Here is a 13,830-nt window from a genome sequence, read left to right as displayed (position 1 = left end):
TCAGTTTTAAGTGTAACTACTATTCGTGCAAAAACCCTGAATTGAATAGTGACTGAAATTGCATAAAAGCAACTGGTTAATCAGTTAGACAGGTATTTATGCATCGCAAGCTCACAGTCAGCTCTGATTCATTCTGGTAAGGAACACCTACGTTGCAGCATCCAATCAATTCCCATTAGATACATCAAGTTACAGTCTATACATTTTCTTAATCTTGTTGAATAACCTGTTTCATATTATGGAAGTAAAATGGGTTGTGAATCCGTCTCTGTATTGCTTGGAATAAAACGTGCCTGCTAAATAACTTAAGTGGGGGAATGCACTGGATTTTCACGTCACACAATTATTGCAACCAGTTCCTTGCCCTAGAAAATCAATGAACGCCAGTGAGCCGTCGTCTTCAGATGAATATTCCCTTGCTGATGCGCCATATGACAAGATATGTCACATTAAACACTCATACTATTATCTGTGCTTTAGTCGTCTCCCGGAGAGAAAAATGCTTTTTACCAATCTTTTGATTTTCCCTCCACTGCCTGAAGGACTTGCGTTTTGTCAATGTGGATTCATTTATTGCTGGATGTTTGGTGATTAAACCAATCCGCTTATTAACAAATGTGGCAAATTGTCATAACATGTTTAAGCACATTGCTAGCATGATTTTGCATGTTGCCAGAATGTTTTAACACATTGTGTTAAACATGTTTCTGCGTGTTTAGCACATTGTTTACATGTTTTAACACAATGATAGCATATTTTTAGCATGTTTTAGCTCATCATTAGCATGTTTAGCATGTTGCTAGCATCTTTCTAACATGGTTTAGCCTGTTGCTAACTTGTTTAATCACATTGCCAATATGTTTTAACATATCATTAACATCTTTTAAACAAGTTCTAGTACATACTTCTAGTACGCTAACATGTTTTAGCATGTCTCTGCATGTTTACATTGCTTACATGGTTTAACACATTGTTAACATGTTTTTAGCATGTTTCTGCATTTTTAGCACATTGTTTACATGTTTTAACACAATTATAGCATGTTTCTACCATGTTTTAATGTGTTTTTAGCATTATAGCTTGTCTCTGGCATGTTTTATCACATTGCTGACATCTTTCTAACATGGTTTAGCCTGTTGCTAACTTTTATAATCACATCGCCAGCATGTTTTAACATATCGTTAACATCCTTCTAAAACGCTTTAACATGTTGCTAACATGTTTCTGCATGTTTAGGACATTGTTTAGGCTACCCGTTTTAACAAACTGATAGCATGTTACTAGCATTTTTAGCTTGACACTAGCATGTTTTAACATTTAACATTTAACATTTTTCCAGCATTTTTAGCTCACCACTAGCATATTTAGCACGTTGCTAACATCTTTCTAACATTGTACTCGTTCATTCAACTTTCGACCTAAAATCCATGTTGAACTTGCAAAATCTACAATCAAACCTGAGATTTCTCAACGGCGATCGGGTGAAAGAGACAAATTTAGCCGTCTAGCCCCATTGACTCCCATTCATTTTGCACTCATGGCGATCGCCCCCAGTGGAACTCTGGTGGTACTACAACCAAAATTCGGTACAATAGGACTTAATAGGGAGTGGGCAGGCTCTCCGTAGACGGGCTCTGATATAGTTAACATGTTTTAGCATATTGCTAACTTGTATAATCACATTGCCAGTTTGTTTTAACACATAGTTAACATGTTTTAGCATATTGCTAACTTGAATAATCACGTTGCCAGCATTTTGAAACATATCGTTAACATCTTTCTTACTTTTTAGCACACGTTGCTAACATGAACTGACATGCTAACATTGCTAACATGAATTACTGTTAATAATTTGCTCTCAGAAGAATCGGAAGAATAATAATGAGCTTAGGTTAGTTTTTTCTTCAGTAAACCCTCTTGCCTCGTTCAGCTAATTCTTGTTTTTCCCCTTTTTTTCGAGCCTGTAAATGGTCTCATTCACTCTCAGAGCTTCCTTTCTTCACCGCTTTATTCAGAAATCTCATTCCCAATGCAGGTCTTGTGTGGACTCAATCAATCGCTGTTTCCCTCCATAGGGGCTGAGCTCCGCTTTGTTCCTGACACTTCACAGGGATGGAGGCTTGTCCCCTATTTGTATTGCGGTTCCCAAGAGCCGCAGGATTGAACTGAGGGAGCTTGTGCTTTGTGAGGACGTATCGAACAGTTTCCGCCTACAAACTCCTCTGAGAGGAAGTCGAAGGTTTGGGTTTGTTCTCGAATCCCCATCCACTCGCTGTCGACCACATACTGACTCTGTTTGCTGTCAGTGTTTTCAAAACCCCAGTGCTAAGGCCTCTAAACCTGATGTGCATACTCTGAATCAATCTCATCTAAATGTTGCCAAATACAAAAGCAGGTATTTTGCAGTTTAACGCAACTGCATGCAATTATCCTTTTATGTTATATTATTAGTATTGGCTCTATTAATCTGTTTTTATCGATCGATCCAGTCCTAGATGTAAATTGTTCAATGCACTGCTCCAATCATGTTAAATAGTTGATATATTGACAGATGTGAAGTTAACATTTTTATTACACATCACAAAAATGTATTTATGAAAATCAATTTTAGTTCATAACTAGCATATTTAGCATGTTGCTAGCATCTTCTAACATTGTTTAACCTGTTGCTAACGTGTATAATCATGTTTCAGGCATGTTTTAACATATCATTAGCATCTTTCTAACATATTGCTAACATGTTCTTGCATGTTCAACACATTGTTTAGGCTTCCTGTTTTAATAAAATGATTTCATGTTTCTAGCATTTTTAGCTTGCCACTAGCATGTTTAGCACGTTGCTAGCATCTTCTAACATTGTTTAACCTGTTGCTAACGTGTATAATCATGTTTCAGGCATGTTTTAACATATCATTAGCATCTTTCTAACATATTGCTAACATGTTTTTGCATGTTTAACACATTGTTTAGGCTACCTGTTTTAATAAAATGATTGTATGTTTCTAGCATTTTTAGCTCGCCACTAGCATGTTTAGCACGTTGCTAACATCTTTATAACATTGTTTAACCTGTTGCTAAGTTGTATAATCATGTTTCAGGCATGTTTTAACATATCATTAGCATCTTTCTAACATTGTTTAACCTGTTGCTAAGTTGTATAATCATGTTTCAGGCATGTTTTAACATATCATTAGCATCTTTCTAACATTGTTTAACCTGTTGCTAACGTGTATAATCATGTTTCAGGCATGTTTTAACATATCATTAGCATCTTTCTAACATTGTTTAACCTGTTGCTAACGTGTATAATCATGTTTCAGGCATGTTTTAACATATCATTAGCATCTTTCTAACATATTGCTAACATGTTTTTGCATGTTTAACACATTGTTTAGGCTACCTGTTTTAATAAAATGATTGCATGTTTCTAGCATTTTTAGCTCGCCACTAGCATGTTTAGCACGTTGCTAACATCTTTCTAACATTGTTTAACCTGTTGCTAAGTTGTATAATCATGTTTCAGGCATGTGTTAACATATCATTAGCATATTTCTAACATTGTTTAACCTGTTGCTAACGTGTATAATCATGTTTCAGGCATGTTTTAACATATCATTAGCATCTTTCTAACATATTGCTAACATGTTCTTGCATGTTCAACACATTGTTTAGGCTTCCTGTTTTAATAAAATGATTTCATGTTTCTAGCATTTTTAGCTTGCCACTAGCATGTTTAGCACGTTGCTAACATCTTTCTAACATGGTTTAACCTGTTGCTAAGTTGTATAATCATGTTTCAGGCATGTTTTAACATATCATTAGCATCTCTCTAACATTGTTTAACCTGTTGCTAACGTGTATAATCATGTTTCAGGCATGTTTTAACATATCATTAGCATCTTTCTAACATATTGCTAACATGTTTTTGCATGTTTAACACATTGTTTAGGCTACCTGTTTTAATAAAATGATTGTATGTTTCTAGCATTTTTAGCTCGCCACTAGCATGTTTAGCACGTTGCTAACATCTTTATAACATTGTTTAACCTGTTGCTAAGTTGTATAATCATGTTTCAGGCATGTTTTAACATATCATTATCATCTTTCTAACATATAGCTAACATGTTTTTGCATGTTTAACACATTGTTTAGGCTTCCTGTTTTAACGAAATGATTGCATGTTTCTAGTATTTTTAGCTCGCCACTAGCATGTTTAACACGTTGCTAACATCTTTCTAACATGGTTTAACCTGTTGCTAACTTGTATAATCAATGTATTTATGAAAATTAATTTATTTTTGTACTGAGTTATTAGTTGCATTATTGAAGTTACATGAACGAACAATGGACTATACTGGATAGTGTGTGTGTGTGTGTGTGTGTGTGTGTGTATGTACTGTATGATATATATATATATATATATATATATATATATATCAAAGCTATATTTTCTAAATATTAGGCAATATATTATTTTACAGTATTTAGTTTGTTCATTATAAATGTATGTTATTGTTCACTGTTAGACACCAACAATATATAGTATTTCTTGCACAATTCAGGGATAAAAATATTTTCAAATTTGAAATATCTTTATCATATAAGCACATACAGTATGTTCAGGAAACACTGATTAACAGATAATGAACACTGTCCGTATGCACTATTCTAAGCTATTTGGTTGCATAAATAGCACTTTAAATACCCGGATGATAACAAAAAGATGAAGTGAGGAATGTTGGACTCTTCCTGTCGCTATCAGACTCCAATGTTGACATATTAACCTTATTAAATTTATACACTGGAAGGTTGAGTACATAGTGCATATAGTGCAACTGCTGAAATCGTGTTTCTCTGGCATATTTTAACAAAGACTCGAGCAGAAAGTGATTTTCCAGCATGGCAGACTCCGGGCGATCTGCCACAGAAACTCAATCCCTCGAGGTCCGGCAGAATCTCACCGTGCTCTTGTTTTATGTTATTTTACATTAGATTTGTATTCATGTCGCACGCTTCTCTACGGGGGAGAGCTAATCAGGGGAGGATAAAGAGATTGTAGTGCAATTTGTCCAGTTCAGATTACGAGGCGTCACAATTATGAAAGCACTGCAGGCTCTGGAAGACCACACACACACACACACACACACACTCTGCCAATTACAGTGAGCGAGATTCACGGTATTTTACGGATCTCACACGCTGACCTTCAGGAGTCTGAGCTCAGCACTCCCGGCTCGATCATTAAAAGCCTTTACCCAATCAGATCAATGCACGCGTTTCAAAACAAACTAATTCACTAATGGTCTGACTTATTGTTCCAATTTACCTGGCGGTGAATTACGGTGAGCATTGGGGAGGAGAAGAGGAGGATCGATGAAGAACTGAAACGCCTCCGAGCGGAACCGGGTCTCGTTTTTATCGAGAGCTTCTGAGCTTCGGTTGTCGGAGAGCCAAGTCATTAACACTCTCACACCGACAGCTTGGCTGGTCAATGTGTTGAGGAGTTCGTTCCAGATTCATTAGACATGCTAGGCTTGCAGAGAATTAAATTAAACAAAAGATAATTCTTTCTTAATCACCCTTTTAATCGCACAAGTTATTTGTCTTCATACCAAGCATCATCTAATGTGGCTTTGGGGTAATCAATTCATTGATTATTATCATTTATTAAATTTTCTTTTTCCACTTCTGTCTATTTTTTTGGTCCCTGGAAAAGAAATACACTTTAAAAGAAAAAAGTACTTATTATGGAAATAACACTTTTAAAGAAGGACATGTTTAAAAAGAGAAGAGTTAACCTAATGTTTTCACACACTTTATTCCATGTTAAATGCAATTATATTAAAATGTATTACAGTTTACATTTAGATTAAATGCAATAATTTAAGAGTGTTTTTGACCCATTTAAGTAGGAGTTAAGTACATCTTTATATGTAATTTTATAATTACTTATATTATCTTTGATATGTGCTTTAGTGTGCTTGGCAACACATCAAAATAAGTGCATTTCTATAAAACACTAAATAAGATTATTCAAACACAATGATCGCGAATTAAATTAAACAAAAGATAATTCTTCCTTAATCACCCTTTTAATCACACAGTTATTTGTCTTCATACCAAGCATCATCTCATGTGGTGTCTATTATTTTGGTCCCTGGAAAAGAAATACACTTTAAAAAAAAAGAAAAGAGTACTTATTACGGAAATAACACTTTTAAAGAAGGACACGTTTAAAAAGAGAAGTGCGAACTGAATGTAATGTTTTCACACACTTTATTCCATGTTAAATGCAAATAAATTAAAATGTATTACAGTTTAAATTTATATGAAATGCAATAGTGTTTTTGACCTATTTAAGTAGGAGTTAAGTACATTTTTATATGTAATTTTATAATTACTTATATTATCTTTGAAGTGTGCTTTAGTGTGCTTGGCAACACATCAAAATAAGTGCATTTCTATAAAACACCAAAAAAGATTAATCAAACAAAATGATTTAAACAGTAAATTTCTCAGTTTGACATTACAAAGCGCACTTAAGTGTGTAAAGAAACAGTCTTGATAGTGTACTCTCTTTAAGTGCACTTAACTGATCTTTTATTTCATTAATATTATGTTTCCTGCAAGTACAGTTTATTTTAATATATTTTCAAGATTTGACGTACACCTCCACTTGTGTCTATTATTTTGGAAAAGAAGTACACTTTTAAAATGTGTACAGAAATAATATAGTTTTAAAGAAGTGCGGACTGAATGTAATGTTTTCAGACACTTATGACATGTTAACTGCAATTACATTAACATGTTTAAATTTATATTAAATGCAATCATTTAAGAGAGTTTTTGACCGATTTAAGTATCGTTATATGTAATTCCATAATTACTTATATTATCTTTTAAATAATTATTTCATTCATAATTATTACTTCATTAAAACACGGAAAAGATTATTCAAACATAATGATAGCGAATTAAATTCAACAAAATATAATTCATTCATAATCACCATTTTAATCACACAAGTTATTTGTCTTCATACCAAGCATCATCTCATGTGACTCTGAGAAATCAATTCAATGATTATTATTATTTATTAAATATTATTTTTTCCACTTCTGTCTATTATTTTGGTAGTCAATTATTAAGAAGTACACTTTTAAAAAGAGTGAGATAATATCGTTTTAAAGAGGTGTGGACTGAATGTAATGTTTTCACACACTTTATTCCACGTTAACTGCAATTCAATTAAAATGTATTACTGTTTACATGTAGATTAAATGCAGTCATTTAAGAATGTTTTGACCCATTCGAGTCAGAGTACGTCTTTAGATGTCATTTCATAATTACTAATTTTCATAATTACTAATTACTCAAATTAAGTGCACTTCTTTAAAACATGAAAAGGATTATTTAAACATAACGATTAAAAAAGTACAGTCATGAGAGTGTACTCTCTTAACTGATCCGTTATTTCAATTAATATTACATTATCTGCAAGTACAGTTTCTTTTCATATATTTTCAAGATTTGTCGTACACTACAACTGCGCATTCAAGTGCACTTCCTTTAACAAAATCAATTTTGACTTTATACAGATTTACAAGTCAGTAGGCGTCTCCAGAATCAGCTGACATGTCTGTGCCGTTCTGAGAGACTGGCTAAACACGCCACTAAATTATCTTCAGTTTTATAGATGGATGAACCCACGTCTGTACAATTGCTTTGTTTTCCTTTCTGTTTTCATCAAGCAAATGGAAGTTTCATGAAAACAAATGCCTGACCGAAGAAGGATAGGGATTTTGCTCCATTGCTTCCCGATCGTGAACACCATGTGTCTCCTTTGTCAGCATGTTTGAACAGATATGCTAATCGCTCGAGTCCCGCGGTCATTTGTAAGCTCATACCGGGACGAGGAACTTAGCATTCCACCCACTCGCCCTGTGGAGGAGAACCATGAAAACACGTTTGTTTACTGCACCAGAGAACACGTGACGTCCTCGGGGTCTTTACATGAGATTCCTTCAGTTTGACTGAAGATCTCACAACACTAAAATTCAGAAACCTCAAACCTGTGACTGTCACACCTGTCAAACAGGACGAACAGAAGAAATCACTCAAACTGTGTGTTAAAGCCTTATAATCTTAAGTAGGTTCAGCAGAAAACACTCGCCTTCACCGCTGTGAAACTGTGAAATAAAAACATCTCAATACAGCCAGCCTTACTGAAGCAATAGCCCTGCGTTAGGCTTAAAGTCCCCCTGTAGTCTTAACTTTATCTCTTAAAACTCAACTTTGATCACCAAAATGACATCTTTAAACGTTTTGTCCTTGAAAAAAAGTTCTTCATGCCTTAAAATATCTTGAATGTAACTCGACACCCTTGCCTCATTAAGTATGCGTGGTTCTATGAATATGCAAATGAGCCCCGCCTCCACTCACTCCCTCAGCTCAGAGATCCACTGGTTGACGATCACACGTTGATCTGATTGGTTACAAGGTAGTTTGTGACGTCAGAAACACCAGCGATTTCAGAGCGTGTTTTTGAGACTGTCTTTGGTTCACTGCAGTTTTAAGGAGGAAATACTCAGCAATGCTGTCGACTTATGAACTTACACATGCTTTGTCTTAAAGCAGATTATAACACCACATAAACAACACTAAACGCTGGATTTTAACAATGTGCAAGCTAGTCTGCCGTTGATGTAAAATAGCGTCAAGCAAGGTCTGAAATGTCACAAAAATGAATAAAAATGGCCACAAAATTCAAGGTATGAATTGCCCTTATGAGTTCTTGTATTTTGTGTTTAGAACATAATATAAGTAAAATCACATGAGAAAGTGTGCCATTTTCTCAAATATCAGCAATATTGCATAATGTGATATGTGATATATAATGTTGATTATATGACCATAACTGACCATCTTTAGACACACAGTTGCCTATTTTGCCAATGAAAATACTAATACACACCCAGCGGTGTTTCATTCTTAAATGATTCACCGGTTTTTGAATGAATCGGGTGAGTCAATGATTCAATGACTCACTCATAAAGCCAGTGGACACTTGCTGCTTCATGAATAAATGAATCAGCCAGTTTGAATGACTCGCTTACACTCATTGCGACTAGTTTCATATATGATAGTATCATTTATTTTTTCATTGTTTGATATATAACCAAAAATGCATTTCTTAAGCAGATGCAATATATCTGAATTTATGAAAAGTAAAATACATTTACATTTTAGTTTAATCAAATGTGGCATATCTTCTACAGTTTCACTAAATTAATACTATAATCATGTCTTAATAATATTTTGTCATGCTTTAAAGACGTGCACTTATTTTGATGTGCTGACTAACATACTAAAGCACATAACTATAGTGTTATCCAATATTAAATATAAAGTTAATGAATTTTAAATCCACTAAATTGCAACTTCATTACAAATGTGTATATATTTAAATACAAGACATACAAGTTTCAATATAAAATACATCAAAGTATATTTTAGTTTGCCATAAATACTTTAACCATATTTCAACAAAGACAATATAAGTAACTATGAAATTACACATAAATGTACTAACTGGGTCAAAAGACACTCAACATTGCGTTTAATATAAATTCAAAGTACACTACATTTTCATTTGATTGCAATTAACATGCAGTAATTGCCAGATTAAAACATTAAGTATTCTTTTAAAGTGCATTATTGTTATTGTTAAGTTAAGTTTGCTTTTCACAAGGGACTGTCTGTGCTAAAGACATGAATGAGTGATTGAAGGAGAATCCCGAGCCAAATAGAAACTGGAAAATCGCAGTGACTAGATATGGGAATCTTTTAACAACAAACAGGAGGAAAACACCTAGCAACCATCCAGAACACCCTAGCAACCAACCAAGACTCTCTCCTGCTGGACTAGTTAATGTAACATAGTTTATCACTGCAAATATTGGCTGGAAATTGCCCTGCTTATCAGAGCTCAAGACGGATGAGTGTTTTCCTCCTGCCCTATAAAACTCAGAAAGAGCAGCGCTGTCATCTCCGCTCAGCGTGTAATACGCTGGAGTTTCACAAGCTGACATTTGTTTCGTAGACGGTCCCGCTCCGACGTGCCTCGGCAAGCAATGCATGGCCTAAAAATACCACAGCAGAAAGTGTTTGGGCTGCAGTTTTCCTAACATCCCGAAGCCGAAGCCAACCTTTCAGCCAGCGTTTCCGGCGTCCGTTATTAGATGTGCAGTCAAACCAAACATTATTCAGACACCAGATATCTTTTTTATTTATTTTTTACTAGTGTGTGCAGGACACTATAGTTCTTAATAAAAAATGTCTAAATGTATCCAAATTTTTTATAGAATTACCATTTTGAAGTCTGAAAGTGCCAGAAATGAAATCAGCATCCTCTAAAGCCACTCACATATTGTAGAAATTGCCCATACAGTGCAAAATATGTGGTCAAAATGGACACTAATTATGCAAATTGCTCAACATACGTAAATTAGCATCCGGCAGTTTCTGTATGCTGTGGACGCATACTTAAAGGACAATTCCGGTATTTAACACTTTGAGTCTATTTTGTAGTTTGTTTTGGATGAACAAGAGTGGTGGACAAAGAAATTTTGTCAATGGTTCCTGTCGCGACTTTTTGACTATTTTAGAATTGCCCATGACTGCATTTGAATGGGAGTCAATGGCCATGCACAAACATGTCCTTAAAACAACCCTTAACGTTCGTTTTCAAAACTGTGCTACTCACCGAGTGGTTAGTGGTGTTCGTTGATGATTAAAAACAAATATATCGGCGCAATGTATGATTTCAATCCGTTTATTTTTCTATAGTGGAACTATTTTTTCAGATACCTCACAACCGCGTATAAACTTCCGCTCTTCCGCAACTTCCGTTGCTCTGCTCACGCTAGCCTTCTGAGGCGAGCATAACTTTTTTTTTTTTTTTTTTAAGAATTATTATAGTTTTTACTAGTTTAATTCTTATCAGGAATTCGTAGGATTTCAGCGTTGAGGCGAGCATAGCTTCTGAGAGACAGGAAACCGAGCGAAAAGACCTAAAAGACTACAATCAAATGTAAACAGCATCCTTTCCTTTTCCGTTAGCGCAGTAATATCAACGAGCAATTAGTCCTCCAATGGAAATCAATGGATTTTACAAAATGCCAAATAAAACATGACAGAAACTGTATTTCGCTACGCTACTTGTTTTGGAACATCAACGAACACCACTAACCACTCGGTGAGTTGCACAGTTTTGAAAACGAACGTTAAGGGTTGTTTTAAGGACATGTTTGTGCATGGCCATTGACTCCCATTCAAATGCGGTCATGGGCAATTCTAAAATAGTCAAAAAGTCGCGACAGGAACCATTGACAAAATTTCTTTGTCCACCACTCTTGTTCATCCAAAACAAACTATAAAATAGACTCAAAGTGTTAAATACCGGAATTGTCCTTTAACATTTCTGCAATAAAACTTTGGTGTTCTCAACATTTCCGGGTTCACAATGGGGCTCTATGGGCTGGCTACTAGACTATTATGAAGTGAGGAGAGCGAAATAAAGTAAACTGTGACATATTATACCCAAATATTCTTCATACAGTGACTACCAGTGATATTTTGGGACCAAAAATGATTGGGACACTTTGAGCTGATCATGTTCTTGCTTGGTGATTGGTTGAGCTAAACTGGTATTATCTAATTGTGTAGTTAAATTTAACAGCTGACAGATATTCAACATAATTCATGTGTGAGACAGTCTAACAGAAGGACGGACAAAACCAGTCAAATATCAACTGAGTTCTGCTCATATTTTATTACCATTTTCTAAACTATAGCAAATAAACTGTGATAATGTGGAAAATGTTGTGACATATGATAAGCCTCATTGGTGATATATCTGACACATGGGGAGAGAGTTGTGGAAGGCCTATACTTATTAACTTATTATACTTACTAACATAAATATATAGCAGCAAAGACAACGTCGGCAGTGTCTGAATAAATGTTGGTTTGACTGTAGATGTAATGTTTGAGTTTCGATCCGGCTGCTGCTTCATTTTCAGACCATGTTTTTCTCAGACTTCTTGTGACCTAATTTTCACACTTCACACTGTTTTTCCTTCATTTCGCTTCCCGGCCGAGCTCAGACGTGTGTGGCTCAATCCCTCACGCTTCCGGAGACTCAAACCGGACCTTTAACACACAAGCTTTTTTGTATTGTTCTTATTTAAGCATGATTTCGTGGGATTGAGGGGAACGAAGGGAACGGCGCGCTCCATAAATCAGAGCTCCTCTGGGACGCGAGACAGATGGCAAACTCAGACCCACACCTTTAGCTGAAACACACACTTACAGATCTCATGAATATACATGAAGGAAGCCAGTGGTTTGATTTAATTTAAGTCGAAATCTGCATATGTGCGTGAAAGTGACAAAAAAAAGCATATGCCGGAGTTATGAGCATTAATTCCTCATTTTGAGGACCACAGTCATCCTTAATCTGTTATCTCCTGCTGGATGTAATGTGTTGCTGGCATCTTGATGGATCGAGTGCGACACTTTCTTGTTTCTTTATATATTTATTAAGGTAAAGTGTAGATTAATAGATGCTTTTTCTTACAACTTCATTTCACTGGTTCTTTTTAAACGATATCACAGTATAAATATTCAGTGTAGTCTTTCGAGTAATAAATGCAATGCACAGTAATTATAATTATTTTTTAACATTCAAACGGAACTGTCATTAATTACTTTTTAGCTATATGTAACAGTGCTTAAAAATAGCATAATTTTTAAAAAATATTAAAACAAAGTCATGCCTTTCTGATCCGACTATGCTGTGATTAGGATACATTATTTAATAAATGATCTACTTTAATAAAAAATAAAAATAAAAAGATTTAAATCACTGTGAAAAAATATATTGTTGGTTTAACTTAATGCTCGTGATGGTTGCCAGTTCATTGAAACTAAATAGTTGAGTTAATACAAAGAAAAATAATTGTTTAATCAACAGAATCTCAAAATATGATGTTATCTGAATAACATCAGTAAATGTTGATTCGACAAAAGAAAAAAAAATGTGATAACAAATCATGAAAATATATATATGTTTTTGTTTTAAAGTGAAGACTTAATTTCCTAAAGAAAACATTTAATTAATAGCATTTAATAAATGTGTACTTCTTTTTTATTTTATTTTGTATACTTAAAATGTAAGGAATGATCCCTGGACAGTCGCACCACTGGACAAAAAACATAATTCAATCAGAATATGAATACAAGTATAATTATAATATAATAATTATCTGTTTAATTTTAAAATATTTTAATGTATGGAATGAGCTCTGCAGGGTGTAACTTTATATAAACTGATATATCGTAATTGTCTGTCGACTTTAATGACACGACCACGTAATTTTCGCAGGACAAATCAGGAAAGCATAAAAGGATTGTTTACATAACGAAAAAATGTGCGCATAGGAATTGCATCGATAATGCATAATCACAAATTCACACAACTAGAACTTTAGAAGCATTTAGAAGCTTTACAACTCAAATAGTGGATGGGTTTAGCAGCAAGACAAGCTTCACATTTCTGCTTTTAAACACTGGCAGATATAGACTTTCCTTTTCTTCTGAATAATTTACTCTGATAATCAAAATGATCTCAATGGAGCTGAACTTGAACCTGGAACATTGCAAGATCATTTTCAGCTGATTTGAGAGTCCAGGAAACTTTCCTTTAAACTCTATTCAGAAAAACCAAATTCGGATTTATCTACTATTGATTATGTTGTTGGTCAGGGT

General features: G+C 34.5%; 1 protein-coding gene across 3 annotated transcripts in view; it reads right to left on the bottom strand.

The window, feature by feature from the left end:
• Positions 1-13,830, bottom strand: part of brinp1 (bone morphogenetic protein/retinoic acid inducible neural-specific 1) — a 184,781-nt gene that overhangs the window by 148,247 nt on the left and 22,704 nt on the right. Inside the window, exon 1 of one of the 3 annotated variants that reach the window (XM_079872142.1) lies at positions 5,327-5,345. The exons of the other annotated variants lie outside the window; for them this stretch is intronic. The gene's annotated coding sequence lies outside the window, so the exon portion shown is untranslated. Of the gene's footprint in view, positions 1-5,326; positions 5,346-13,830 lie in introns of those variants that run through there. 3 annotated transcript variants of the gene reach the window in all.

Source organism: Squalius cephalus (assembly GCF_949319135.1).
Source record: "Squalius cephalus genome assembly, chromosome: 5".
NCBI lineage: Eukaryota > Metazoa > Chordata > Actinopteri > Cypriniformes > Leuciscidae > Squalius > Squalius cephalus.
Note: the sequence above shows the minus strand (reverse complement) of the source record. Positions and strands in the feature narration are given on the sequence as shown.